This window comes from Nicotiana sylvestris, chromosome 7 (assembly GCF_000393655.2).
Source record: "Nicotiana sylvestris chromosome 7, ASM39365v2, whole genome shotgun sequence".
NCBI lineage: Eukaryota > Viridiplantae > Streptophyta > Magnoliopsida > Solanales > Solanaceae > Nicotiana > Nicotiana sylvestris.
Window position 1 is genome coordinate 4,135,747 of NC_091063.1, and position 9,550 is coordinate 4,145,296.

Here is a 9,550-nt window from a genome sequence, read left to right on the forward strand (position 1 = left end):
ATCAGTCTAGGGAAATGCGGATAAAACAAAAGGATAGAAGGGAGAGATCAGGGCTACGGACGCCATGCAGCTACCTCAATGCTCCCGGATATACGTTGCTCAACTGAAGAATCCTCACTCGGCCTCAGATGCACCTAGATCTGCATGCAAGGTGCAGGGAGTAATGTGAGTACTCCAACCCAGTGAGTAATGAGCATAAATAATGGCTGAGAATAAGAAATCATGGAAGAACACAGAGTAATCTATAATCCGGCAGTTTAAAACAAGTAATATGGAAGCGATAGACCAATGTAATCGAAATAAGACATATACTACAACAGATAAGCAGATAAGTGACAGTCAAATAAAGAAATGCAACACATAGTACGGTACCCTACAATACCCGCTGCGGCTCGCAGCCCGATCCATTTATTTATCGTCGACGGCGCTCACTGGGGGTGTGCAGATTCCGGGAGGGGCTCCTTACGGCCCAAGCGCAATATCAAGTCTTCTCGTGGCACCAAATCTAGGCCATCGGCCTCATATCAATATCAGTATAACACTGTTGCGGCGCGCAGCCCGATCCCATGGTATCCTCACATCTGGCCCTTGGCCGTAATTAGTCCAGAAATCATATAAGCCCCTCGGGCATTAGTAAAACAGTAGTTCTCAGCCCAAAACATCATTTAATATATCATTTTAGTTTCAAAACCGAGTAAAAAGTGGTTGAGTTGTAAAATAGTGGAAAAACGATACGACTGAGTTCAAATAGTAAGTCAAAACAGTGAGGAAATAATGATAAAACTCCCCGGGGGGTTAAATAGTTGGCACGAAGCCCAAATACGACAATCAGCCCAAATAATGATGATAACAAATAAGCTTCAATCAAATACGCGATAAAAGCATCACTCGGGATGGACCAAGTCACAATCCCCAATAGTAAACGACCCTACGCTCATCATTAAGCGCGTGTCTCACCTCAATATAGCACTACGATGTGCAAATCCGGGGTTTCAAACCCTCAGGACATCATTTACATTCATTACTCACCTCAAACCGGCAAAAACTCTAGCTCGCGATGCCTTTGCCTCTCAAATCGGCGTCCTCGCGCGTCGAATCTGACCAAAACCAGAACGAATACGTCACAATATGCTAAGGGAACATAACCCAAGCGAAAACAATTGAAAAATATCAAAAATCTCAAAATTAGCAAAACCCGAGCCTCGGGCCCACTTCTCAAAACTCAGAAACTTTCACATCAATGGATTCTTTATCTCGCCACGAGTTCATACATATCAAAATCACAAGAATCGGAATTCAATTGACCCCTCAAATCCCTAATCTTAGCTCTCTTAAGTTCAAGCCCTAACCTTCATTTTTAGTCCTTGTTTTTCTTAATTTTTCAGTCTTAATTCATGTAATAACACCATAGGATTGTGTTTGAGGTCCACGAATCCTTACCTTATCGAAACTCCTTGAAATCCCTCTTTAAAATCGCCCACAATTCTCCAAGTCCGAAGTGAAAATGACTAACCCTTCAAAAATTCGTGAAGAAGAACTTAAATACCTTCTGCCCAGTCATTACCACTTCTGCGGTCAAAAACCGCTTCTGCGGTCCTACCTCCGCTTCTGCAGAATTCCTTAAGTCCAGCTTGACCGCATCTGCGGTCCTATAGCCGCATCTGCGGTTCCGCAGGTGCGGTCCCCTATCCGCATCGGCGATCCCAGCCTTTGCCTTGCCTTTCCGCTTTTGCGATCTCCAACCCGCATATGCGACACCGCACTTGCGGCTTCCAAACTGCAGGTGCGAAAATACCAGAACAGCAGCAATCTACAACATCACAAGTCCAAATTCTTCCCGCTTAGCCATCTGAAATCACCCGGAGGCCCCCCCGGGACCTCAACCAAAAGCACCAACACCTCCTAAAACATCATCCAAACTCGTTCCAATCACCACAACACCTCAAACAACACCAAAACCATCGAATTACATCGAATTCAAGCCTAAGTTCTTCTAAAACTTCTGAAACATGCATTTGATCAAAAACCCAACCAAAACACGTTCGAATGACCCAAAATTTTGCATACACATCCCAAATGACATAACGAAGCTAATGCAACTCTCGGAATTCCATTCCGAGCCTCGGATCAAAATCTCACCTATCAATCGGAATTCTCAAAATACTAACTTCGCCAATTCAAGCCTATTTCTACACCGGACCTCCAAAACCACTTCTGATCACACTCCTAAGTCACAAATCATCCCCCGAAGCTAACCGAACCACCAAAAATCACATCTGATCCCTCTAACTCATAAGTCAACATCCGGTTGACCTTTCCAAACTAGGCTTTCCTTAAAGAGACTAAGTGTCTCATTTCCTACCCAAACCAATCCAAATCAACTCGATCACACCAAATACAGAAAATGAAGAATAAAGAAGCAGAAAATGGGGGAAACAGAGCGGCAACTCATGAGACGACTGTTCGGGTCGTCACATCCTCCCCAACTTAAACAAATGTTCGTCCTCGAACGAGTCAAGAAACATACCTGAAGCCTCAAATAGGTGAGGATATCTGCTCCGCATCTCCCGCTCGGTCTCCCAGGTAGCCTCCTCCACGGGCCGACCTCTCCACTGCACCCTCACTGAAGCTATATCCTTTAACCTCAACTTTCGAACCTAACGACCCAAAATAGCCACCGGCTCCACATCAAAGGTCAAATCATCCTCCAACTGAACCGTGCTGAAGTCCAAAACATGAGACGGGTCCCCAACATACTTCTAGAGCATAGAAACATGAAACACCGGGTGCACGCCCGACAAGCTGGGTGGTAAAGCAAGCATATAAGCCACCTCTCAAATCCTCCTCAGTACCTCAAAGGCCCAATGAATCGAGGACTCAATTTCCCCTTCTTCCCAAATCTCATAACACCCTTCATGGGCGAAACCCTCAATAAAACCTTCTCACCCACCATATAGGATACATCTCGAACTTTCCGGTCCGCAAAACTCTTCTGACGCAACTGCGCTGTACGAAGTCTCTCCTGAATCACCTTCACCTTCTCTAAGGCATCCTAAACCAAATCCGTCCCCAATAGCCTAACCTCGCCGGGCTTGAACCAACCAACTGGAGATCTACACCACCTCCCATACAAAGCCTCATACGGAGCCATTTGAATACTCGACTGGTAGATGTTGTTGTAGGAAAACTCTGTAAGCAGCAAAAACTCATCCCACTAACCTCTGAAATCAATAACACAGGCACGCAACATGTCCTCCAATATCTGAATAGTACGTTCGGACTGTCCGTCCGTTTGAGGATGAAATGATGTGCTCAACTCCACCTGAGTACCCAACTCTCTCTGCACGGCTCTCCAAAACTGCGAAGTAAACTGGGTACCTCTATCTGAGATAATGGAAACCAGGACACCATGTAACCGAACAATCTCCCGGATATAAATCCATGCCAACCGCTCTGAAGAATAGGTAGTACCCACAGGAATGAAGTGTGCGGACTTGGTCAGCCAATCCACAATCACCCAAATAGTATCAAACTTCTTCAAAGTCCGAGGAAGTCCAACCACAAAGTCCATAGTGACCCTCTCCCACTTCCACTCGGGAATAACCATCCGCTGAAGCAAGCCACCCGGTCTCTGGTGCTCATATTTCACATGCTGACAATTGAGACACCGAGCTACAAATCCCACAATATCTTTCTTCATTCTTCTCCGCTAATAGTGTTGCCTCAAATCCTGATACATCTTCGCGGCACCCGGATGAATGGAATACCGTGATCTATGGGCCTCCTCCAAAATCAACTCTCTAAGCCCATCCACATTGGGCACACAGATCCGGCCCTGCATCCTCAACACACCATCATCACCGATGGCCACATCTCTGGCATCATCATGCTGAACTTTGTCCTTAAGGACAAGCAAATGCGGGTCATCACACTGGCGCTCTCTGATGCGATCATATAAGGAAGACCGAGAAACCACACAAGCCAACACCCGACTAGGCTCTGAAATCTAGTCTCACAAACCGATTGGCCAAGGCTTGAACATCAACTGCAAGGTGTCTCTCTCCAACTGGAATATATGACAAACTGCCCATACTCACTGCCTTTCGGTTCAAAGCATCGGCCACTACATTGGCCTTTCCCAGATGATACAATATAGTGATAGCATAATCTTTAAGCAACTCCAACCACCTCCGCTGCCTCAAATTAAGATCCTTTTGCTTGAACAAATGCTGAAGACTGCGATGATCGGTGAATACCTCACAAGATTCGCCATACAAGTAGTGCCTCCAAATCTTCAATGCATGAACTATGGCAACCAACTCCAAATCATGAACATTGTAGTTCTTCTCATGGGGCTTCAACTGACGAGAAGCATAAGCAATAACTTTACCTTCTTGCATCAATACACAACCAATCCCAACTCTCGAAGCATCACAATATATGGTATATGAACTTGAAGCAGATGGTAAAACCAACACTGGAGTTGTGGTCAACGCTGTCTTGAGCTTCTGAAAGCTCTCCTCACACTCGTCCGACCATACAAATGGAGCACCCTTCTGAGTCAACTTGGTCAATGGCGATGCAATGGATGAGAATCCCTGAACAAACCGGCGATAATAGCTTGCCAACCCAAGAAAGCTACGAATCTATGTGGCTGAGGACAGTCTAGGCCAATTCTGAACCGCCTCTATCTTCTTCGGATCAACCTGAATACCCTCGCTGGACACCACGTGTCCCAAGAAAGCCACTGAACTGAGCCAAAACTCACACTTGGAGAATTTTGCATAAAGCTTCTCCTCCCTTAATCTCTGCAATACAACTTGCAAATGCTCCACGTGCTCCTCCTGACTACGCGAGTACACCAGAATATCATCAATGAATACAATAACGAACGAATCCAGACAAGGTCGAAATACACTGTTCATCAGATACATGAACGCTGCTGGGGCATTGGTCAGCCCGAAAGACATGACAAGAAACTCATAGTGACCATATCTAGTCCTAAAAGCAGTCATAAGAATATCTGAATCCCTGATCTTCAACCGATGATAGCCCGAACGGAGATCAATCTTAGAGAACACCCTCGCTCCCTGAAGCTGGTCAAATAAATCCTCAATGCGAGGCAAAGGATACTTGTTCTTAATTGTTACCTTGTTCAATTGCCTGTAATCAATGCACATTCTCATTGTACTATCCTTCTTCTTCACAAACAGAACCGGCGCACCCCACGGTGACACACTAGGCCGAATGAACCCCTTATCTAGGAGTTCCTAAAGTTGTTCCTTCAATTTTTTCAACTCTGCTGGTGCCATACGATACGGCAGAATAGAAATGGGCTGAGTGCCCGGCACCAGGTCAATACCAAAATCAATATCCCTGTCCGGTGGCATGCCCGGCAGGTCTGCAGGAAACACATCGGGAAAATCCCTCTCAATGGGAACAGAATCAATACTAGGATTCTCAGCTCCAACATCCCTCACAAACGCTAGATATGAAAGGCAACCCTTCCCAACCATATGTTGGGCCTTCAAAAAAGAGATCACTCTACTAGGAGCATAATCAGTCACGCCATGCCACTCGATCTGCGGTACACCCGGCACAGCCAAAGTGACTGTCTTAGCATAACATTCTAGAATAGCATGACATGGAGATAAACAATCCATGCCCAAAATAACATCAAAGTCCAACATTCTCAATAGCAATAGATCAACTCGGGTCTCCAAACCCCCAATAGTCACAACACATGACCGGTACACACGGTCCACAACAATAGTATTACCCACCGGGGTAGACACATGAACAACTAAAGCAAGAAACTCTCGGGGCGTACCCAAATAATGAGCAAAATATGAGGACACATAAGAATAGGTGGAACCGGGATCAAATAATACAGAGGCATCTCTGTGGCAGACTGAAATAATACCTGTAATGACAACATCTAAAGCGATAGCATCTGTCGTGCCTGGAATGGCATAGAAACGAGCCTGGACATCGCCTGATCGACCTCCCCCTTTGGAGCGACCCCTGGCTGCCTGACCTCTACCCCTAGCTGGCTGGGAAGGTGGTGAAGTAACTGGAGCAGAAGTCGAGGGCTGACCCCTCTGCTAAAGCTGACCATCATGAAGTCGAGGGAACTGCCTCCTCATATGTCCGAAGTCTCCTCACTCATACCAACTACTCGGTGCCAGAGATGGGTACTGAAGGGAACCCTTGGCACCGAAATGACCAGTAGAAGGACCTGGCATGGAAGAACCCTGAGCTGACGGGGCACGAGATGAACTCTGAGTTGGGAGGGCACTAAGTGATGACTGGCCCTGCTGAGTACCTTGATAACCATGACCCGAAGATGCCCCATGATAACCTGGGCGGGCTGACTGAGCAGGCCTGAAAGAACGTCCTTTACCATGTTGGATTTGGCCCCTCGAAGGAGCACCACTGTAACTACCAGATCATCGAGGCCTATTGGCCTCCCTATCCTCTCGCTCCCTACGGTGAACCATCTCAATCTCATGAGCGATATCAACCACCTCCTCGAACATAGCACCCAATACTCTCTCTCTCTAGTCATCAGAATACGGAGATGGTAGTTAAGGCCATCCACAAATCTCCTGATCCTCTCATGATCTGTCGGAATCATCCAAAATGTATGACGAGCCAACTCAGAAAACCTCATCTCATACTGGGTCACGGTCATATCCCCCTGCGTCAACCACTCAAACTACCTACACATCTCCTCTTTGCGGGATTGCGGTACATTCTTCTCTAAGAAGAGAGCGAAGAACTGCTACCAAGAAAGGGGTGTTGCACCGACAGGCCTACGCCTCTCAAAATCCTCCCACCAAGAAAAGACAGCCCCCGAGAACTGAAAGGTGGTAAATGCCACACCACTAAACTCAAGAATCCCTGCTGTACGGAGCATCTGCTGACACTTGTCAAGAAAACCCTGGGCATCCTCGCCCTCAGCACCACTGAACAACAGAGGCTAAAGCCTACCAAACCTCTCAAGATGACGTTGCTCCTCATCCGGCATAACTGGTACTACGAACTCCTGAACTGGTGCAACCGGATGGGCTGGAGGTGCCCCGCCGTCTGTAGTCCCTGCACTGCCTGCTCAGGTGTGCGAGCAGCGGGGGTCTGATTGCCTCCCCCGGCTTGTGAAGTAGTTGCTGCGGTAGTGGCTGAAACTGCCTGAGCCAGGCCAGTGCAAACTGATAAGATCTGTGCCAAGGCCTCCTGAAGACCCGGAATCACGATGGGCACAGCTGGTGCCTGAACTAGTGCTGCTGGAGCATCCGTAACTGGAGCCTGATCCGGAGCTAGGGCAGTTGGTGGATCTGCAGGTGCTGCCGTCACTGCTCTGCCTCTGCCACGACCACGACCGCATCCACGGCCTCTGGTTGTCTCAGCTGGTGGCACTGGTGGTCGTCCACCTCGTCCGGTAGCTCGCGTCCTCACCATCTATGAGAGAATAGAATAACAGAAGTTTTAGTTCTCGGATCAATAAAGTTGCACGACAAGAATATCAAGAATGTGAAGTTTTTTCTAAAGGTTCTACAGCCTCTCGAGGATAAATACAGACGTCTCCGTACCGATCCGCGAGACTCTACTAAACCGGCTCTTGACTTGCGAGACCTATGTAACCTAGGCTCTGATACCAACATGTCACGACCCCAACCCCCGGTCGTGATGGCGCCCAACACACTCCTAGGCAAGCCTGACCAATAAACAACCTTAACCCATTTCTCATGTAGTTCATTACTAGCCGTCACAGTTAGTTTACCAAATCATCCTATTAGAAGTCTGAAGTAAGAGTTAAACATGTGGAATTTCAAATAATAATCCTGATCCGGTGTCACAAGTCTAAGCCTCTAATACAGGTTTACCAATCTAATACATATCAGTCTAGGGAAATGCGGATAAAACAAAAGGATAGAAGGGAGAGATCAGGGCTGTGGATGCCATGCAGCTACCTCGATGCTCCCGGATATATGCTGCTCAACTGAAGAATCCTTACTCAGCCTCAGATGCACCTGGATCTGCACGCAAGGTGCAGGGAGTAATGTGAGTACTCCGACCCAGTGAGTAATAAGCATAATAATGGCTGAGAATAAGAAATCATGGAAGAACACAGAGTAATCTATAATCCGGCAGTTTAAAACAAGTAATATGGAAGCGATAGACCAATGTAATCGAAATAAGAAAGATACTACAACAGATGAGTAGATAAGTGACAGTCAAATAAAGAAATGCAACATATAGTACGGTACCCTACAGTACCGCTGCGGCTCGCAGCCCGATCCATTTATTTATCGTCGACAGCGCTCACTGGGGGTGTGAAGACTCCGGGGGGGACCCTTACGGCCCAAGCCCAATATCAAGCCATCTCGTAGCATCAAATCTAGGCCATCGGCCTCATGTCAATATCAGTATAACACTGCTGCGGCGCGTAGCCCGATCCCATGGTATCCTCACATCTGGCCCTTGGTCATACTCAGGCCAGAAATCATATAAGCCCGTCGGGCATTAGTAAAACAGTAGTTCTTAGCCCAAAACATCATTTAATATATCATTTTAGTTTCAAAACCGAGTAAAAAGTGGCTGAGTTGTAAAATAGTGGAAAAACGATACGACTGAGTTCAAGTAGTAAGTCAAAAGAGTGAGGAAATAATGATAAAACTCCCCGGAGGGTTTAAATAGTTGGCACGAAGCCCAAATATGGCAATCAGTCCAAATAATGATGATAACAAATAAGCTTCAATCAAATACGCGGTAAAAGCATCACTCGGGATGGACCAAGTCATAATCCCCAATAGTAAATGACCCTACGCTCATCATTAAGCGCGTGTCTCACCTCAATATAACACTACGATGTGCAAATCCGGGGTTTCAAATCCTCATGACATCATTTACATTCATTACTCACCTCGAACCAACAAAAACTCTAGCTCGCGACGCCTTTGCCTCTTAAAGCGGCCTCCTCGCGCGTCGAATCTGACCAAAACCAGAATGAATACGTCACAATATGCTAAGAGAACATAACCCAAGCGAAAACAATCGAAAAATATCAAAAATCTCGAAATTAGCAAAACCCGAGCCCCAGACCCACTTCTCGAAACTCAGAAATTTTCACATCAACGGATTCTTTATCTCGCTAGGAGTTCATACATATCAAAATCACAAGAATCGGAGTTCAATTGCCCCCTCAAATCCCTAATCTTAGCTCTCTTAAGTTTAAGCCTTAACCTCCATTTTTAGTCCTTGTTTTTCTTAATTTTTCAGTCTTAATTCATGTAATAACACCATAGGATTGTGTTTGAGGTCCAGGAATCCTTACCTTATCGAAGCTCCTTGAAATCCCTCTTTAAAATTGCCCACAATTCTCCAAGTCCGAAGTGAAAATAACTAACCCTTCAAAAATTCACGAAGAAGAACTTAAATACCTTCTTCCCAGTCATAACCGCTTCTGCGGTCCTACCTCCACTTCTGCGGAATTCCTTAAGTCCAGCCTGACTGCATCTGCAGTCCTATAGCCGCATCTGCGATTCCGTAG